The following is a 23,225-nucleotide window of genomic DNA, read 5'->3' on the forward strand; positions in this document are numbered from 1 at the left end:
AGCAGCTTCAAACACTTGATAAACTTGTGGAGGAAAGAGAGGTTGGATAATGAGTATTAAAACACAGTTATGTGGTAAGAAATTTCTGGTACTGCAGAACACGGAAGGATAATTGGTGGTCTGCAGTAAGCTGTTATGTGTTTTATGAAAATGAAGAGTAGAAGAATTCAAGGGAATCAAAAAAATGAAGAAAAAAAAGTGCTATCTTTACTGGTTTGACCAGAGTACACATAGGGTTGAAACAAAATACTAAATTTCACTTTATGATGCAATTCACACATATTTATAAAGAATAAGACATTATTCTTAGTATTCAAATGGTGAATACATAACATTACAGAATAAAATGCATTTAAGCCTTAGGTGTATAAATTTGGAGACTTAGTCAACTGAGAGTGGCACTACTTGAGAAGGATTCAGTTTGACTTTATTGGAGTAGGTATGGCCTTGTTGGAGGAAGTGTAATCCTGGGGCTAAGCGTTGGGGTTTCAAAAGCTCAAGCCAAACCAAGGTGTCTTCCACTCCTATTGCTCCAAGATCTGAATGTAGAAATCTCAACTTCTTCTCTGGCACCATGTATGCCACCATTCTCCCTACCATTCTGATAATGGACTTTACCTCTGAAAATGTAAAGCCATCCCTCAATTAAATGTTTTTCTTTATAAGAGTTCTCATGGTTATGGTGTCTTGTCACAGCAATAGAACACTAAGGAAAGCCCATAAGCTAGATAAGGAGTTGGTTTTAAATTAGTGGAGACAAATTGACAAGACAAAACCAGTTTTGCAAAAATTTCATAGAATGTCAGGGATAATAGCATCTATCTGTTGAATCATTAAATGAACACTTACTGAACCCACATTTTGCTTCTGACAATGTGCTATATGTGAAATTGTACCATTTAAAATACAGACATAATCCTTCCTCTGGTGGTATTAATCATCATCTTGAAAGAACTGAAAATTACCAGGAAGATATTTGGTAGGCATGTCTATGAGTGGTAGTCTTGGTTATGACTGAGGTGGGAAGACAAGGAGGTGGGCACATTATGTTCGTAACTATTCCCTGGTTAGGATTTTGATGGCATAAAATTGAGAGAGGAAGCTGAGTCCAGTTCTCATTCATACATATGAATGCTGCATCCAGCTATTTCAAGTTTCTACCAGTGTGACTACCTTCTGTGATGCACTGGAACCTGGAAATTTAAGCTAAAGAAATCCTTTCTCCTTTAAATTGTTTTTGTTGGAATATTATATCACAGAATAGGAAAAAGTACTTAAAAACTATCTGTTTCATAAAATTTAAAATTTGGTAGCCAACAATGAGAGCAAAAGTTCACTTTCCAAAATTCAGTTATCAAGTTTATTGTGCAAATTTATTGTATCTCTTCACTAATTGAAATCGTCAGCCTAGTTTCTACACTCAAATGACATCTGAGATTTCTTTAACTTACACTGTCTGTATTCAAAGTTACTTAGGTGTTAGAATGAAATCTATAATTTCCCAATTCACCACATGTATGCTGTCTGACTTATAATAAAAAAATATGCTACCTTTTCAAGCATATGACACATATAATACAATGTAGAAAACCAGCAACCCTAGTATTCCAGTTAAAATATTTGCTCAAACAGTTGCTTATTCAAATAGTGCTTCAGTGGTAAACAATTGCCCATCAGAATTGTGGACAGAAAAAGTAAACAGCTATCACTATATTATACAAGAAAATCGAATGCTGAATAAATCTACCAATTCTATTATAAAAGATGAATTGGCAAATATGTAATTAAAGGAACATTGTGTCTGAATTTGACTGCACATATATTAATTTGGACCCCTTGAGCAGAAGCCAACTTCTTCAGCAAATCAACAGCCCAAGTATACCTAGGACAGCAGGTCCTCAGCCCTTTACAGTGAAGTTCATAAAAGTTCATGGCTAAATATAAGAATCGTCTGGGGGAGGGGCAAAGCCCAGATTAAGGGTGCTGTCATCTCACAAGGTGGGTGCTGAGAATGTGTGGGAAACGGGGAAGCATTAAGTAAGGAGACCTCAAGCCTATTAATCAAGTCTTCAAAAAGTAAATCAAGATTTGAAAAGGAGCCGATTTCTAAACCTCTTGTGACTCTAGTTGTAAAGTGCTGTCAAAACAGCTTGGTTCATCAGGATATGAACACAGAATGTCTGTGGCACCCTCCAACTCCATGTTAAACCAGCAGAATTAAGCAATTAATCACGCAGTCGTTCGAATGACATATTTTTTCCCATTAAAAAGAACAAGTTTGAGCTGAGGAAACAGCTCAATTAGTAAAATGTTTGCCTCTTAAGCTCAAGGACCTGAGTGTGACCCCAGCTAGGAAAAACTAGGTTTTGTGGCACGCATGTGTAATTTCCTTGCCAGGGAGGGAGATAGACAAGTTAGCTGGGCTTGCTGGCTTATTAGCCCAAGGGGGAAGTGCCAGAACCTGATGAGATATTTTAGTCTTAAAGAAACAAAATAGTTCCTAAGGAACAAGAATTCATTGCTGACTTCTGGCCTCCACATCCAGAAGTACAGGTATGCATCTGCACACACATACACACACACACACACACACACACACACACAAATACACACCAGTGTAAAATCATCAGCTAAATTATCTAAAGTCTGGAGTAAACAGAAAGGTGAAATGATATTAGAATCAATCCATTTACCATTAGTGGATTTTCAGGTAATGGCACCGCAACTTCATAGCTTGGATATTGTTTTCCAATAAGCACTATTCATTAACTTGGAACCATTTTCATTCCTATGAAGAGTAACTATTGATGCCTTTATACAATGGGAAACGATTATATTTTCTCTACAGTTATGTTAACTTCATTATATATCACTTATGACTAAATATTTTTCCATAATATATCCACATAATGCTTCAACTTTGAATCATTTAATAGAACTAGTAAGTCATGATCATAATGTAATTTATAACCAATAAAATAAAAAATATATTGATCTCTAGCAGATGCACTTTAATCAATAATCATGGCATTACTCTGTTTTCTGTATAGGAAATAGTATTAAAAATACCAATCATTTTCTTTTTCATTCTCCCTTACTGGGGCCTTTGTAATAACACCAAATACAGGGAAGACTGTCACAGGATGATACCTACTTAATTACTTTATTACTAGAGAAGTATCATACTTTCAAAATCAATCTTTAAACATAAGTGATTTAACAGATTAGATCAGTGTTAATCAACACGTGTTTCTATCACCGACCCTGCAAAGAAATTTTTAATATATTTCCCATAAGAACCACTGTGAATTTTCATAAACTATGCCTTTTTAGCTATTTATGTATGTTGACCGTCTTGGGGGATCATGTGTCAATGCTACAGAGATGATTTGTACCTGCATGAGAAAGTTCTATAGAAGACCAAACCAGTCATAACTCCATCTTGGTTAAGGAAGGGACTACCCAAAATCCTCTATGATTGATGGAGGTATTGGCAGTTGCCAGATGCTGAGGCAGGAAAAATTATTCTCCTTTGAGAACATCACAGTTGGGACATTCTCAAGCCCCAGTAGATGGTCATATACCCATGTACATTTGGACAGCACTAACTGGACTTAGAGTTAGAGTTTGGGGAGCAATGCTGGATGGATTTGATCAAAATACATTGTATGAACTTATGAAAATTTCAACAAAAAATTAAAATGTTATTTTAAAATAAAGTATCAACATTCACTCTCTTGGAAAGTAAGTGCTTGGCTGAGAGCAACTGATAAATACAATTACTTGTAAAGTGATTCCAATATATGTGATATAATAATCATCTTATCAATTACCAGAACACTTATATTCTACATATTTCCAAAGACTACACTTAATGATTTTGAGGTTTCTTACCTTAAAGAAGTGATAATGTTGTGGGAACAAATATAGTTAATCTGACTGAAACATTCTACAATGTTTATATTCATTAAACGTTTCACATTACCTTCATTAATATGCACAAACTTTAATACAACTTAAAAACAATTGAAAATTTATAATTGAGTATCTGACATGGCATGCATAAATGTTTATGCAGAAAGGAAAATTTCTTTGAAAGCCTTTAAAAATTCTTAGTTTTCATTTCTTGTGTATGTATTATATAAAAATATATGTAGCTATTTCATATTTATATATCCTTTATCACTCCTCTTCCTCAAAATCTCTCATTCAAGTAGGCCTGCTCTGAGAATGTGTTAGAAGACTATCATGGCTTCTTGTACTATGAGTCTTTTGATATATACCTTGTCTCATGTGTATGCCAGCTCAACAGCAGTATTACAATGTTTGAGCCTTCTTAATCTTGGCCAGTGGAGAACAAATGACTCAGGCTGGTACCAACTCAGTTCAACTCAGGGGACTCCATACTCTGCTACATTTAATTACTGGCCTTATTTGTTACAAAATACTGGGTATATATTCTGAAGAAAGACTTTGCTGGAAACATGAAACCTAGAAGATGCTGCTAGGATGAGGGATAGGTGGCAGCTTCGGTGTGTAGCTGCCACTCAAGCGCCTTTCTCCACCCCGAACTCCTACATTACAAGAAATGGGAATGCTACTTACCTTGTAGTTTCTTGAGAAAACTAATTGCTCACAACTTACGTTCTTGACAATATGATCTTGTGTTTGTTGTATGGTATCACTCATATCTAAGAGAGAGTTAACATGCCATGAAATGCCTTGCATTGCTGAACAGGTATTGTGTTTTTATTTTTAAATACATTTCATTGCATCTATTTAGGTGGGCTTTGAGAGTTAAAAACTTCAAGCCACGTTCAGTTCATTCTCTCTGCTTCGAGCTCGTGTTTCAAGATGTGAGCTTTCAGCTTCCTATTTGTGATGCCAGGCCTGCCTCTTGTTAACATGTTTTGTCACCAGGATGGATTCTTATCTATCTAAAAGCACAAATCCAAAAAAAATACCTTTGTCTCTAAGTTGTTTTGGTCATGGTGTTTTATCGTAGCAACAGAAAAGTAACTAGTTATGCCCACTCATGAAGACTAATGGTCATATATAATGTCAGTCTTAGGTAATTTCTTTGTAGAGTTTGCTAAGATTTATTTGGGATGAGTTCATTGTATAAAGTCCTGAATTTCATTGCAATATTGTTATACATGTGCACCGTGCACTTGCTTCATATTCCCTCCACATTATCCTTCTCTTCTTGGTCTCTCTCCCTCATGTACTTCCTCTCTTACACCCTCCAATGAGTTTCTCTTCTTATATGTATACTTTTAGCTAAATTCTACATATGAAATGAAGATTATAATGTTTTCCTTTAATAAGATTGTTCCAGCTCTGGCCAGGCCGTGGTGGCGCACACCTTTAATCCCAGCACTTGGGAGGCAGAGGCAGGCGGATTTCTGAGTTTGAGGCCAGCCTGGTCTACAGAGTGAGTTCCAGGACACTCTTGTGCACAGAGAAACCCTATCTCGAAAAACCAAAAAAAAAAAAAAAAAAAAAAAAAAAATTGTTCCTACTCTTATTTAAGTGATATGAGGTCCCATTTGTTTAAAAAAAAAAAAAAGAGCCAAAGATGTATTGTAAGCATTCTCAAATTACTAGAAGGAAAGGTTGAATTGTACTCTTATAATTGATTGTTCAATTTTATCATCATTAATGACTTCCTTCTAGTTCACAAGATGCTGTTCACCTGGGTGGATTGTATTAATCACGTAACTAAACTCCACTCTCATCATCTCTGCTTGGGTAAGAACTATAAATTATAAGTTTGATTTTCTATATTTATCTTCCTCTTTAAGTATGTGACATCTAGCTAGGAAAATTATCTGTGTCACATCTTCCACTAACGAGTTCAGGGGATAGATATGTCATACACTGAGAACATGTAACAGACTATTGCGGGTAGATTCGAGAATGGAATGCAAAACTTTACTTCAGGCTGTGTTCCTTCTGCATCCAACCTTTCACTTAAGATCTTATGTGCAAGTGATGGTCATGGCTCAGAAAACTGGACTTGTTTTGAAATGCATGCTAAATTCTCATAAAGGATTGTCTGTAAGCATTATTGTGAAGCAATGCCTTATTCTGTGGCCCAAATCTTTGAACGTATAAACAAGATTAGCTCCAAATTCAGTTTGTAATGGTCATTACAGAATTGCTACCATACAGGACTGATTTTGGGTCCTCAGAAATTGTATAACTATGATGCCTCATATTAAATCATGCACCAGCTGGTGTACACATCCCAAATGGGTCATGGTGACTTTCCTGGCCTTTGAGCTGACAAGAGCATTCATGCAGTGATTTCTCCATGGGGTAAAGTAAGGACACAGAGAGACTCATCACCTTGTCCTTTATCCTAAGGATCCCAAACTGCAACTTTAATAATAAACCTTGCACTTATTCAAAGAATTCTATGCATTACTAATATTCATAAAGTACAATGTTGAATCTTAATTTATTGTTGCACAAACAATCCCTCAAGTAAGTCTGGATGCTATTTACATTTTTACTAAAGAAATTCAATGAATTTAAAGTCAACATCTCTACCTTGTCTTTTTTAGCCCCACAGGCTTATTCCCATATGTATCAACATCATTAATAATAAGTAGAAATAAATTTTAGATATTCTTTTTGTTTAGCATATGTTAATTCTCACAAGATCACTATCTTTTAAAATCATCCACATTTTGTAGAGAGGGCCCATCCTGGTACAGCTTTATGTAACTCATATTCTTTGAAATAGATCTTTAATGTAAAGTAGACTGGCCTGGAACTCCTCAAATACTCCATTTGGCTTCGATTTCCTAAGTGTTGGGATTTATATAGCTCATCCTCAGGTTTAAAATAGCACTCATTGCAGGGTACAGTGCCAAAATAATTAATATGTATAAAGATTATCTTATGAGAGAGAAGAATTCAGGCAAATGCAAAGATGCAGGAAACTTGATGCTTGGGCACCAAACTGTCATGGTGGTAAAATGTAACATTTCTCATATGACCACTTAGATTAATATGAGTTTAACACCTGCCTCCTGACATTCACCTCAATGTGATTTTTTTTCAGAGTTGATTGTTAGTTTTCATATTGAACCCATGAAATGCATTCAATTGTGGCTATGGGTTTATGGAGTATTTTATCAGGCAATAATTACTTGGTAATTTTAACGACTGAAGAAATTTCCAAAATAAAAATAGAAGCCCGATTTCTAGTTATCATTGGATCCATCCCACACCACTGAGGAACAGTTCATTTCTGTTGACTTCCTTCACTCCTGTATGGCCTTGAATTTTTTCCTTTCTCTGTCAATGGATGTCAAGATGATTGCACAGATGGCAAAAAAGCTAAGCAGCAACACAAAGCATTTACTGGATCTCCAGAAAGCATTTCAAGGAGAGCTTTAACAATTCAGAGAGGGTGGTTGAATAGGCAATTGTCTTAATGAAGTGTAATTGAGGTTAGAAGACACAAGGAGAACCAAGGTGAGACCCAGCGGGCAGAAGTGAGACCTCAAGGGAAATTTGGGTTTTATTCTTAATATTTTAATTTCCTTTGTCTGAAAACTTGGAGATTTAAAATTGTCCTAAAAATATGTCCTTGAAACACACAACAGTTCTGTTAGAACACTGTGGGAGATCACTCTAGAAGAATAGAAAAAGAAATACAGACATTTGTTTAGGGAAAATAGAAAACATGAATGACAATGCCCACATTTTATCTGTACATTTCCCACAAGCAGTTTCTACAGTTTAGTTTTTACTTGAAAATTGCTCAAGACTATTAGTGGAATGGGTGATAACTGAAGGCCTGGATTGATTCTAAAAAGATTTTGTTACTATAGTTTATATTCTAACATCTCTTTTTTTTTGATTTAAAAAGAATTTATCTTTTAATTAAAATACAAATGCCTGGGGAGAAAGTAACACAAAAAAAGATTAATAACTTCGTGGTTCACATGCTGAATTTATCCTTTCTCCTGTTTTCTATAATAAAGAAAACATAGAAAAATAAATATCAAGTATGGGATACTCAGGAAGTACCTGGTAAGCACATTATATTAACATAAAAATAGATGGTTAATAATTACAAAATCCTAACATACATACAAGTAAAATTATACAGACTGATCAGATTGTATTTATATATTTAGGAATACAATATGTATGTATATATTCATACACATAGAGACATGTATTTAACAACCATTCATGAAAATGTGGCCATGAATTGAAAAGAGAATGAGAATGTGGGAGTGTTTGGGAGAAGAAAAAAAGAGAGAAATCATGTAAATATATTATAATCTCAAGATATAAAATGAATAATTTAAAAATTCCAATGCCAGTAAGATTTTCACATTAATAGAAGATGAAAGATGCTTAGCTAAATTATGAATTAATGATTTAGAGACTCATTTTTCTAGTCAACCCTGTGAGCTATTTCCTGTAATTCACAAAACAATAGAGCATAGACTTCCTAAATCTCCTCTTATATGGAAAGCAAGCATGAATTGGACCACTAGACCTCAGAAGGAGACACAGAGCCATCGAGTGTCTCTGGGGAAAGGAATTTAACAGTTAAGTTAGTTTTAACAATAAAAATGATAAAAGAGAAATAGAAAGTAGAGGATGAGGAGGAAGAAGAGGAAGAAGCAGAGGAGGGGGATGAATCAGTTCATTGCCCTTGGCTGCTTCTAAGTATACTTTGGCTGCACTGTTAAAATTCTCAAAGTCACATCTCTGCCTGAGTCTGCATGCTTTGCCTTAGTGATCTCCCCATTAATTCCTAATGCAAAGGGTCCTTGGATGATCTACTCTTCCTACATCATTACCATCAGTCAAGACCTTTCTTCTGATTCTAGACAAGTACATCCAACAGCTCTTTTCAGTGTCCAGACAGAATGCCCTCAAGGAAATTCAAGTCCAGCAGATTGAATTTATCATTTTGCCTCCAAACCCACATCTCTTATAGAGCTGCCCAGACTCAGCAAAGAAGAATACTACCGTGTTTGTGGGTATAGAAAAAGGTTTCAACTGAAAGTAGGTGGCATCCCTCCCCACCACACACTATTCAATTATTTTGTATAAATCTCATTCTTAAATCTTAAAGGTATATTTATTTTGCCATCTATTACATACCTGCCAGCCTTGTCTGCTTGCTACTTCTTCCTCCCTACTTAATGTTTCAATAATTCATTTTTATTAAAAGCAAAACATGTTAAAATGAAGATTTACTCCTCTATGCCACACCAAAAAAAAAAATCTAACAAATGCTCTTCGTATTGTAGTGAAACTACCCATCCTCTTTTACTCCACTGCCTTCTTCTACAGCCTCTCTTTACCCAGACCCTTAGAGAGCCATATGAACTATATGAACTCTCTAGGCCATGCTGTACTCTCTATCAGCCTCCATATCTTTCTTCATGACTGCCTAACCTTTTCTACCTGTATACATCTTTCAGACAGCAAATCAATTAGCTTCTTTTCATAGAAGTCTGTCTCTGAAACTCAGATTCAATGAAGTTTCATCTCTATTAATCTTGCATTCTTTTTTCCAATCCTAGTGCTTGTCAGATTTCTCTTTGGTGCATTTGGGAAATCATCTTTTTACTCCATTTACCCATTCCATATCTATACTTCTGGCCCATCAAGTAGACTACCATGTTTAGTTTTATTCTTAACAAGGACAAGGAAAACAAATGCAAAAATAAATCAGGAAATGAATGAAAACAAATGGCAGTGTATGGTCTTCTGACAAAATCAAGCATGTATGACTCACATAACAAAGACATGATTAATTCTATTCAGCCATAAAAAGAATGAAATCTTGTTGTCTACGATAATGTGGCTGAAGTCAGTGATCATCAGGTTAAGTAAGCTAAGCTACATCCCAAAAGACACATATATTTGGTGTAATTTCCCCTTCTACAGAAACCAGAAATGCTGATTCCAAAAACTTTGAAAGTAGGAGGCTAAATCCCAGAGGCTGAATAGAGCAGGGACTAAGAATTGTAAAATTCAATGAGCCATAAATTTGTAATTAGGTAGGTAAAATAATTTCTGACTTTCCTTGATTCAGTAAGGTTAGCACAGATAACAATAATGTGCAGTTCAGAAGAGCTGGAAGAAAGGATGTCTAACTCTTCGCTCCAGGCAAATTGTAACTATTTAATAACATGGAAGGTGTATGATTACTTCATTTTCCATGTGCAAAACTAAAATATCATACCACACCCATAAAATATATTATTCTGGTGTATCAGAAAAGAAAACAGTTGACAGGAGAGATATAGACAAAATGAAACACCTATGCAGTCCTTTTGAGGCTGAAATAGTGCTGCCTCTAATTAACATGGTAGAAAAGTCCCTCGAAATGAAATAAAAATAGATGTATGAAATGAGCAATTCTGCTTTAGACATATGCTTTTGAGAATTGAAATCAAGTTCACAATAAGATACCTAAATCCCCAGATTTCTTATTGCATTATTCATTAATAGACATGAGATAGAAGCAACTTCAAAGGCCATCAATTGGTGAATGAGTAAGAAAAATCACACACACACACACACACACACACACACACAAACACAAACACACATATGCACACACACAAATGTATACTGAAATGTTGTGTTATCATTAAAAGAAGGAAGGAAACCCTGAAGTATGTTACAACAAGAAACACTGAGGTCAGTGCACTAAATAAAATAAGACAGGTATAAAATGAAACAGACTTACTTTTCCATATAGATGAGGTATACAAGTAGTAGAGCTTCTAGAAATAGAAAGAATAGAGGTCATTAGTGTTATGTCCAGAGTATATGGAGGCTCTGGTTTGCAGGATGTAAAGGTTCTGAAGATTTGTAGAACAACAACATCAATTTTGTGTGTGTGTGTGTGTACATATATATACGTACACACACACACACACATATACATGTATACACACACACACACACATATATATATATATGTATGTATATACACTTTACAAAGTTAGGATGATTTGTGCTTCATTCATGAAAAAAATGATAGAAAATTGGGGGAAGAACTTGTGAGATGGCTCAGTTTAGGAAGGTGCCTCTCTCTAAGCCTGATGAACTCAGTATAATCTGCAGGATCCAAGTGGTAAAAGGAAAGAAATCACAATCAAAGCTCTCCTTCCTCTGACCTCCACCCATTTGCTGCAACATGCACATATGCTACTTACACACACACACACGCACACACACACACACACACACACACACACACACGCACGCACGCACGCACACACACACACACACACGCACACATACACACAAAGTAATCTTTAAAACATTTTCAGTGAAAACACGACAATGCACTGATGTATGTACAGCCTTACAAGTTTAAAAGTGCAGAGCATATACGATTCAGCTTAAAATGTCATATGAACTAGCTTCCTACACAGGCATTCATAAAGTAAGAATGCTTATTTGAGAAGGCATCCTGGAGCTTTTTCCTTTTCTTTAGCAATGTATATAATCATAAAAAATAAAACATCAAGTATTAAGTTTGGAGCTTTTCTAACTTCACAGCACCCAACAAAAATATGTTTAGCAACATCTGCATATGTAAAGCTAGAATTTAGGTCAGGGCTACAGCTTACCATCTATAGAAGCGAGGGGAAAGCTCTGGAAGAAAAGATTAAAAATAGAAAAAAGCAGAGGACAAAAAATCCTTGAGAGGTATTAACAATGGGAGTGTCTAATATAAGACCTAGACTAGACTAAAAAAGTTTAAGATGTCACAGAGGGTACTCAGGCTTAGGTCAGTGATCACAGTCCCTTCTAAGAGGCAGCAAAGGAAAGACTTCACTAAATGGAGGTTTAAAGTCTTGTTTCTTATTTTAGCATGAAATCACATCCCATTGCCTTAGGAGAATTCTTCTCCTGTGTTTTATAACGTGTCATTGATGTTCCACGTAGGGGAGAAGAGAAGTAAATCAAATTCTAAAGCACAGTGTGAAATACATTGGGCAAATTAGTTTGTTAAAAAAATAGCACCATTACAAAAACTCATCACTAAAATTCATACACAGCTTGCAGTGCAAAGACAATATAACTAGAAAGTTGAAGTGTCATTCATGCTTTAGAAAAATGACATAAGAAGTTTTCCATCTAATTCTTCTATGGTCAATAATGACAACCAATTTCCTTGTTTAACTGAAAAGAGTAAACATCCAAATGTAAATGATATTTCTTTTGTTTAATAAGCAAGTAAAAGAGTCACTCAAAACCAAACATTGAATACAGAACAAATAACTATTGGTAACTCAGATTATTATTTACCAAGTGCCAGTTCCTCTTAAATATGCACACACACACACACACACACACACACACACACACACACATGTTTTATATAAAGCAATCCAAAATATCATAGGTCTTAGGAAAAAATGAAGAGTTGAAGCTATCATTTAAACACAGCTGTCTGACAATCTTGACTATGGTTATATTTAGCCAAAGTTTTCCTGTTCTCAACTCCTAAGTTAAAAACTATAACCAGCTGGATCTATATTAATGTTAGGCTGTAATGCCAAAAGAGAGAAAAAGAAAAGAAAACTGAACAACAGAGGAGGAGGAAGATAAGGAGGAGCACAAGGAGGAGGACAAAAAGAAATTCATCCTAAAATGTCTGAAGCAGACTTTTGGATTAATAATTGCCACAGATGTGATTTACAGGCAAGTTAGACAGGCTACAAAAAGATTTCTGATCAGACTGTGTGTTCCATTTACAAGGCTACCCTCACTCTTTCAAAAGGGAAGTCATAAAGAGAAAATGCCTTTGTTGAGACACAGAGATGAAAACAGAATAGGCACGCAAACAGAAACTCAGATACAACTTAATAATCAGAAAGGGTACCCTTATGTTACCCCAACTTCATAGTTAGGGAAGTGTGACCATGAAAAGGATAAAAAGTTCAGATGGGAGCATCATATGACACTGTCCTTACCACTCAAAGATATGTACTATACTTTCATTATTCATGAATCTATTCATTCTGGTAAAGAGTAGACTCCTAAAATGTAGGAGCTGGTTTTTTGTTTCTGACATACCAAGTAATGAGTAACTCATTTTAAACTTGTTGTTTTATCCCATTTCTTTTTCAGGCTAGAAAGTACTAGAACAACTTTTTCTCTTTTCAACCATGTCCATGTTCATTTTGGCGATAAGTAGCCTCTGTGTTCATGATGTAACTCTTGGCTCTACGAAGCTTAAAAGTCTACTTGCTTTATTCTCAACTGAAAAAAGAACTGGCTTTCATCCAGTGCAGGATCCATGACTACATTGTAGAAAATTAAGAACACTATATTTTATTGTCATAGCTCACATCCCCTGTATTTAAAATAGTTTAATAATATTTTTGTAAAAATAACACAAAATGAGCTTTTTTATAAATGTAATTGCATACTTCATAAAGCAGTTAGCATTTCACAAGCACATGATTTGTACCCTGATAAGCACTTTCCATTTCTTCTAATGTGAAGCACATTCATTTTCACACATATACAGCAGAGGACTACCTGATCTGGCCTCAGTGAGAGAAGACTCACTCAGCCCTTGAGAGACTCGGGGGCCCCAGGGAGTGGGGAGGTCTGGAGAGTATAGAGGTCTATGAGAGCATGAGAACATCTTCTTTGAGACAGGGGAGGAGGAATGGGATGGGGGACTGTTGGAGGGTTCAAAGGGAGGGTGATAGCAACTGGACTGTGAGGAAAGATTAAAGATAATAATAAAAAATGGTCCAAACCACCAACTTCTGGAACCCTCTGTCTTAGTCTCCCAAAGAGCAGTATGTTCAAGTGCAGTGCATAAAACAAGCTGATGTACTGAGGCATATTTACTTCAATTAATACCAAGAGAATGATTCAGGGCCTTTCAGTATGGAACAAGAGGTCACAGTAAACAATGGCCTCACAATGAGAAATATTAATGATACTTATTTAAATTTTACTATATAGTAGTTTTTATTAAGAAGTTGAACTTACTTGCATAAAACTGATTTTATTCCTTATGAATGTAAATAAAACCAAATTTTAAAACTCAAAAAAGAATATCCAAAAAAAAGTGTTGTATCAGGGAACTGTTAAGGCTCAGATTACAGAAAGAATAACAAGCCTCCACATTCTTGTTCATTATCTATAGGTGAGAAATTGCTCATTAAAACATTCTCAACTTTTTCAAAAACATTTTTTAAAAAAGTCATATGTTCCTTTACCAATGATATTGTATAAGCACAACCATTGTATATGGTGTTTGTACAATGTTGGTGTCATAATCTCCGTAAAATACCTAGCCAGTGGGAACTAAATGCACATTAACTGCTAAAGTAATTAGTTATCTGTATAGTGACCAAGATAAAAAGAAGAGTGTATTAAATGGCACAAATAATACAATCATGAGAACTATTGTGTCTGCATTTATTTTAGGCAGTTCCATGGTTTGATCTATATCAGGAATATTTAATGAGAAAGATAAACTATGGAAAACTGTTAATTAAAGACATTAGAGCAGTTACACTGAAATAAAATAGAGCAAACTAGGTAAGAAATGTATTTTTTGCTATTTACAATGTGTTCCTACCCTGAAATAGATGACAGTGAATTCAGCATTTTATACAGAGTAAGATTAATAGCACTGCAGTAATTTTACTAAATGTACATAGTATCAAAACTGTTCTTTAAGTACGTACATCTCTACCCATACCCTAGTGCATTTCTCGATCTCATGGGAGGAGTTTCTTTGTACAGTAGGTGGTAGCTAATGCAGAAAATTATGACTGAGCAAAGCACTGAGCCAGTGTTGGTGGAATGGCCATCTGCAAATGGAAAGTCTATGTCAGCTTTCACAGCTGTCAGTAACAATCTCAGAAGAGGGGGTTGAAGTGCCTGAAGAGATAGGGGCTAGGGAGGAAATGACTGCAATGCTGTCTCTGGACATGACATGATCACTGGACTCATAAGCTCACAGCAATGTTGGTGGCCTGCACAAGACATTCCCTGGATCAAGCCTAACAACATTCTAGTACTGCTGTGGCTAGTTTACAGGGATTATTATGCCAAAACTGTACAATCACCCCATACAATCGTTGTGCTCATCCATGTATCACTACTAAAGGGATTGAGCCATACTTTTGGAAATAATTGAGTTTTGTAAGAATGGACAAAAAAGCCTCACTCCTAACTAAGGAACTATGGACAGTTGACAGACACTGGAAAAAGGATAGTCAATTTTCTTTAAGAATGTGGCCCCTGGTAGGTTGACAATGATCCAGTAGGTGGCTCTATACCCAAAAATGTATGGGCGTCATGAGTTGGACTAGGTAGGTTGTTTTAAAAAACTACAAAAAAAGGGAGGGAACAATTTTGGGTAGGGGTAGAAGGTAGAACTGAAAGGTTTGGGGGGAGTACTTAGTGGTGAATATAACCAAATGACATTGTATGAAATTCTCAAAGAATTAATAAAAACATTATATTGAAAAAAATGAGAAAGTCTTCTCGTTGTTCAGTAGTATTTCCCAGAGTACTGAGGATGCTGTTCATTTCTGCTTATGTAAAAAGTGATGCCATACCTATAAGAAGTTATTAGTAATAACATAAATGCACATATAAATGCATTAGAAGGCCTTAGGGATACTGTAGGCAAAGCCTCCTTATAACCCATGCACTCTAATAGATAGTAATGGTAAGGTTGTGCCCTAAGAAAACTAAGGCTTAAGTTCAATTCTGCTGTGAAACAAGTGAATGATCTTGGGAAAGTCACATCACCTCTCTAGGTCTCTGCTTATTTATATAACGGATGAGGGCTGTGATGGGTCGCGTGAAGTCTTTCTATTTATAAATGTTCAGGTGCTCATTCCTGGGCAGATGATGAGAACTGCGTGAAACAGCTGCTGTCACTCAATATGGAAGAGGTATGTGATAATATTCAAAGACTCAGAAATATTCAGTCTAGTCCTAAACTCCTTTGCCTTAGGTGTTCTAATTTCATCAATGGATATAGCAAAAACACAGATACACATTGTGTGCAGAAATGTTTACATTTCTTCGTAAGTATATTTGGGACCACCAGAAAAAAATGTTTAACAAGAATAATTGGGACAATTCATACTTAGAGTCTTTTGAAAATGTTATTCTAATAATAATAACATAAATATTACATGGTCATACATGGAAATTTCTAGTGAGTCTCAATTTGCTCAGAAAAGTAAGATATGAAATGAATATTCACTCATGAAATTCTAGCATTAGAATCTCTATTTTAAATTTAATGAATGATCATTTGGATTTATAAAATGTAAATAAGACCCAAATTTAATTCACCTTCTCTCCTAACTCCAGCTCATCTGCTTTTAGTCTGTCTTTTAAGTACAAATGTTCATGACAAATAAGATAAACACTCCAGACAGTGTCACTACATTTCTATATTGTGGTGATTTTTAGGCTCTGGGTGAAACATGAACTCTTGGGACAAGCTGATACTTTCCTGGGCTTCTTTAAGAAAGAAAGTTTTCTTTCATACATATATATATCATCTTAGTCAATGTTCTATTGCTGTGAAGATACACCATGACCACAGAAACTCTTAAAAACAAAAACATTTAATTGGGGCTGGTTTATAGTTTTAGAGATTTAATCCATTATCAGCATGACATGGAGGCATGCAGGCAGACATGGTTCAAGAAGGAGCTGAAAGTTCTATTTCTGGAACCACAGGCAATAGGAAGAAAGAAACACTGGGCCTGACTTCAGCATCTGAAACACCATAGCACACCCCCAATGACACCCTTCTGCCAACAAGGCCACACCTACTAAATCCCTCTCAAGTGTAGGATTACTCACTAGTCACCAAGCACTCAACTATAGGAACCTATAGGGGCCATTGTATTCAAACCACCACAATCATGAATGTCACATGAAGTTCAAATGTTAATCATTAATTTGGAAATTATGTCCAGGTTGACCTTGCCTACAGACCTTAGGTTCCCTCTTGAACCTAGATAACTTTTGCTCTACCAAGAGACTTGTTTTTTCTCATCTCTCATTGGCAATGTTCTAATCCTTTTTCATTCATCTTCTTAATTCCTCTTTTTAGCCTCTGCATTTTGGAAACTTGTTAGATAAATGACAGAGAAATTCAGATTCTCTATTTCTGAAGCACCAATTAAGGTTTCTGGTAGAGTTACCTATAGAGCTATCTGATAAAGGCATCTTCTCAGATAGAGTCCCTCTTCCCATAAAATTCTAGCTTGAATCAAATTGACAAAAACTATCACAGCTACTGAATATTCACAGTTGTAAAAATTCCTGTTTGACTTTTACTCAAAGAAAAAGAAATGGATGTGCACACACACAAAGGGGTTGGTAGGGGAATATTTATACTGTGTCATTTGTAAGTTGTGTTTTCATTCAAATAATGTAACTCCTCTGAGGTCAGTAAATTCTCCTGCACAGTGAAGGCAATAACATTATGCCTACAGCGTAGGGTTCATGGAATATATTAAAATCTCAGAAGAACATATCTACATTAACTATATTCATTGGTTTTTACTTTAAGTGTTGGATACCCTGATAACTATGTGTCATCATGAGCACTATATGAAATATAATCAGTAGAAAGAAACTCAAATAATGAAAGCTAAGGACTCTAAATTAAGAAAAATAATTGAAATTCCAAAAGACAGCTGGAAAAATGTTCTTGACACAAGGGTGAACTGGGTCTAAATGTTATCATTAGCTACCTGGACATTACACAAATGCCTAGTTACGGTATGGGAGAAAGAACTCAGGGTCAAGGTCACCAAGGACGGTCTTAGTTATAAATACAAATTATTTACTGAGAATAAGAATTTATAGCTACCAGTTCTCAGGGATTAGATATCCTCTTGGCATATATACAGTAGAGATGTCCTCCTGTGGAAGGGCACTGCGAGAACATATGGATACTGTGGATACTGTGAGATAAAAATAATTGATTTCAGATTATAAGACTGTGCTTATTATCTTATGGTAAGTAACATACAAAATTGTGAAGAGTCACTGGGTAAGTTGTGAGAGAGAGGCTTGTCATCCTCCTGTTTCAGAGGTAAGAGCACCAAACACAAAGACAAGTGTTTGTGTTTGAGAATGTCCAGCCCAAAATTCAGGAGTTTGCAATCTGATAGTACTGACAAATGGAGTCCTTAGGAGATGTTATGCATGAAGACTCCTCCCACTTTATTCAGGTTCAGTTACTTATAGAAGACAGTTTTGCTATCTTGTTCTTCTGCCACATGAACATACTACAAGGCCTTCAAGTCTACTTTGTACTACTATAACAGATTAATGAATACTCTTTTCTTTCTCATGGTCCTAGAGGTAAGAAACTCCAAGATCAAGACACTGGTCTCTAATGAAAGCATTGCTGTGTGTTCATGTGCAGAAGAACAAGGTAGCGGGACATTGCAAATATAGCCATAGCCACTGGTGCCCTCAGCTCTGAAACAGCAGGATGGTAGGCCTGCTTTTGTTTCTAACTTAGGATCATGAGTAAACAAGAACAGTATAATGAGAATTGGGGGGGGGGGTCCTTTAGAAATGTAAAAAATAGCTTAGTCAGGATCTGCACTACACTTAAGGATACACCTGATAACCAGACCCAGTGACATCACTCACTCAAGAAACAGACACAGTTTTAGAACTTTCTGATACCCACTAGACAGTATATAAGCAGAGACCAAGAACAATGCTTTGGTTTGCACATATGGAGAGGCCCCACATCTGCGCTGCAACTGGACAGTTTCTCCCAGGATCTTGACCCTCAACTCAGAGACTTCTGCTGCAGGCTAAACTCTACCTTCAATTAACGTATGGTCACACATGTGAGCAATCTCAGGGAAACAAGATTCAGTCCATGGATAGGAATTTGGAATGTGAATCTTGTATGATGACCCTTAGAGTAATAAAATATAGCTTTTATTATACTAGTTATGAGTATCTACCTTCTCACCCAGGGCAGTTGCATCTTTTACAAGATCCTTAGAAAAGTGACATTAAGGTGACTTCTTAGTATTGCAAGGGCATCCCCAGACTCACCACTAGAAGGGTGAATTCTTGACTGCACGATTTCTCTCCACAAAGGCACAGGCTTCTGGCCTTAACATTGCATAGACTGATCAGTTTGCTTATGTACATGAAGAACTGGATAGCCAAGAGAATAATAAGAGTAGATCTTAAATCTGAAAAGCTAGTAAATCAGGGCTACTCTACCAGAAAGCTTAATTGGTACTTCAGAAAAAGAGAAACCAAATTCATCTATTATTTGGCTAACAAGTTGACAAAATAGAGAGGCTAATAAGATGAATTAAGAAAATGAATGTAAAGGATGAGAACAGTCCTGAGGGAAGATGTCTCTTGCTAGAGCAAAAGTTACCTAAGCTAAAGAAAGAACCTAAGGTTCCATTGTCCACCCTAGTGGTTGTTGAGCTCTTGCCAGACAGACCAAACCCATTAGAGGTCCCGGGGTTCTTACTGAAAAATAACTAAAGACACTGACTCCAGTAAAAGGAAAGGTAAATAGCTAGAGAGCAACTTAGCAGAAAGAAAAATGGAGAAACAATCTATTCAAAGAGGATTAGGAGGCAGCTGATAGAGATAAGTCAGATTCTCAATGACACCAAGATCTTTCTCCAGGAACTACTAGTAAGTTCAAGGTAACTCCTAGCCATCTAACCAATCATACTCATATGACCACTAAAGTAGAATTCAGTCCACTTATGAGGACAGAACTGCAGCAAATAAGACAAGATTCTGCACAAAGAGGAGATAAGTATTCTTATGTAGCCTGCATACAGGAAAGGGGAGCAGGTAAGGAATATTAGCCTGGAAAGAAAAGAAGGGTGTCAAAGATATTCTGGAAAATCCCCACATATTTAAAGGTATGGAACAAATTTTAGAGCCAAAGAGGAAACCTACCTTTTATTGGATTGGGTAACAGCTATGTAGAAGCAGACTTTCTCCACACTTGATCTAACTCAATTAGAGGCAGAGGACAATGGAAAAACATGAAAGAAGAAACTGAACTGACTTGGAAGTTGGATATACTTTACTTACTTTACCTTCATAGCTCAACACCACTGGTGCCACCACTGATCTCTAGGATGAAGAAAATTCTACTTAATGGTTCTCCACACACACACAAATGAGAATGACATTGGCGTAAACTCTGGCCAATTGACAAACTGTTGGAGAAGCTAGCAACTTCTTCAAACAGACTAGAGAACTAGAGACAAATAATACAGCATTGCTCTTTGGTTGTGGTTTAGTCCCTGGGAGCTCTGAGTGTACTGGTTAGTTCGCATTGTTGTTCCTCCTATAGGGCTATAAACCCCTTCAGCTCCTTGGGTCCTTTCTCTAGCCCCTTCATTGGGGACCCTGTGCTCAGTCCAATGGATGGCTGTGAGCCTCTACTTGTATTTTAGTCGGTCACTGTCAGAGCCTCTCAGGAGACAGCTATATCAGGATCCTGCCAGGCTCAGGAAGTAGGAGAGAGTGGGTTGGTGAGCAGGGGGACGGGGAGAGAATAGGGGGATATTTGGAGGGGAAACCGGGAGAGGGGATATCATTTGAAACGTAAATAAAGAACATATCTAATAAAAAGAAAAGAAAAACAGACAGCATCCCTCTACTCTAATGTACAAAATCGAATGAAACCCACAACACAAAAAAGCTCACCTAAAAGGTAAAGACAGGGCAAGACCATCTTGCAGTCCAGCTCTTCATTCTTTTGAAAATCAGGGATATAAGACTATTTAGAAAATGAGATCAGATACCCATAAGTCAGCCTGAAGAAAGAGGATTCAGAAACTGATTCATAGGCATACCAAAGAATGTATGGAATCAACAACTACAAAATCAATAACCACAGAATCAAGGGAGGACCTTTCCTATAAATCCCAGTAAAGATCAGAAAAATGGACCAACAGATAAGTTGGCTAATATAAGAAGTGAGGTGACAATTTGCAACTTCTAGGCACACCTACCAAGGCTCCCAAATTAGGTAATGATTGAAGGAGTAGTGGGAAAGCCATTTAAAGTAGGAATAGAATTATTTAGTCTATAACATGTCTCTAAATATTCCCACAATATTATATGGCCATCTAAGTGTGCACTGGGAATGAACACTATATCCACATTATTTCTTCAGTGGTATTACATTAAAAACTCAAACCCTTGGGCTTCAACATCACCCAAATACAAATTCCTCCTATAGAACTCTCTCAAATTAGGGGATTTACCAAGCTATATCCTATCAAGGGAAGTGATGAACCATCACTGATGCTGTAAATATATTATTGAAGGAAGATATTATTGGACCAGTACAACCCTTCAACTTCAATAGTCCTGTTTAGTAAAGTACAGAAGTCATATGGTCAATGGAGATTCATAAGCACATTAACTAGTTTTCTCCATAAATGATAACAAATTTACTTGACGTAGAAAATATATTCTTAAAGATTAGAAATTACAACCCCAAATTATTTGGCATCATAGACTTATCAGACATGTTTTTTGGCATACTACTCCATGTCAGCTCTAGAGACATTGCTGCCTTTATCTGGAATAATATAATAATTAGAATTGAAAAGAATGCATCAAGGATATAGGAATAGCTCAACCATTGCCTATGTGACATTAAGATGGTCACTGAAAAAGCATATAAATCAGACTGCCTCCTTTCAAGATACATAGATGATATTTTCATTGCAAGAAACAATAGGACACTGTTTAAAACTAAAGGGACATAATAATACCCTGGTACATGATGGTGGACCATTAATAAAGACAAGGTGAATGGGCTGGATGCCTCAAAACATTAGAGGTATGTAAAGGACATATGAAAGACCCAATGTCCCAGATGGTGTGTTGCACAGGATTTTAAATATTCCTTCACTCTGGGACAAAACTCATATGTAACACATAATTGGTATGTTTGCATACTGGAGGAACCATGTACCATACTTGCAGATTATTATAAAACTCTTCTATAGGGTTACTAAAAAGGCAGATGAATTCTAATGGGAACAGGAAAAAGGAGAAGCTTTTGAGACAGCCTGTAACCTCATCTCTGAGCATGCAACCCTCACTAATATCAAACCAGATGCTAGCTTAATTACAGATATCATATTTATTGTAAAATATTGCAACTGTGGGCTCTTCATAAAGTAGAAGGGAGTCCACCACCATTTGCCTGTTGGTTTCTGTTACAAGCATGTTGCATACAAAGAGAATAAATATTCTCTCATTGAGAAACAAATCCAGATATTTTTGAGGGATACAAAACCCTATACTCAGCCATTGCCAACCACTGTCCCATTCCAACAATAAACTGGAAAAAAGACAGTCTTTTTCAGGGTTAGCCATGGAAGGAAAATGAATTCCATGGTGACCAGGATATACTAGCAAAGGAGTTTATGCCTCTCTGCACTAAGAAAATATCTCAGTTGCCTATAATCCCCATCTCTAAATTACTTGTCACTACCAGACAAGAGGTAACTATTGAGCTGTGGGTCACAAAATGGTCACAGTATTGGGCTAATGCATGATTTACCGATATCTAATTATCCACTGATAGATCCAAAACTAAATGGAAAGGTGTAGCCTATAGACTTGAGGATAGAATTTCTATTACTGAGAAAGGAACTACCAAATCAGCACAGCATATTGAAGTACAAGCAGGACTCTTGGCTATCATACAAACAACTAAGAGGAAGGAAAAAAATCTATATCTTCTCTGATGTGTGGTATGCCTGTAATTGTATAGTTAAATGGTCATCAAAGTGGAAAACTACTAGCTGGCAAAGACATTTGGCCAAGGGAGGTATGGATAGAAATCCAAACACCTAGCAAAGATGTCAAAATTTAGGTAGCCTATGTAAATACCCATACAAGCAAGACAGACAAGACATGTAAAAATAATGAAACAGCAGAAAAATTGGCATCATGTTCACTTGAGACTACAATATTAAAATTTTCTAGGCAACAAATTCAGAATAAATCAGCAAGGATGATAGATCACACAACTGATAAACTTGAAAGTTTATACAAAACACTGAAAAATGAGGAAAATAGGGAACCAAATTAAATCAGTAAAACCATATAGGAATAATTTTGAAAAGGATCTCATACTGCAAAATTAAGAAACCTGAGAATGTTAT

The sequence above is a fragment of the Mastomys coucha genome, unplaced genomic scaffold (assembly GCF_008632895.1).
Source record: "Mastomys coucha isolate ucsf_1 unplaced genomic scaffold, UCSF_Mcou_1 pScaffold3, whole genome shotgun sequence".
In the NCBI taxonomy this organism is placed as follows: Eukaryota; Metazoa; Chordata; class Mammalia; order Rodentia; family Muridae; genus Mastomys; species Mastomys coucha.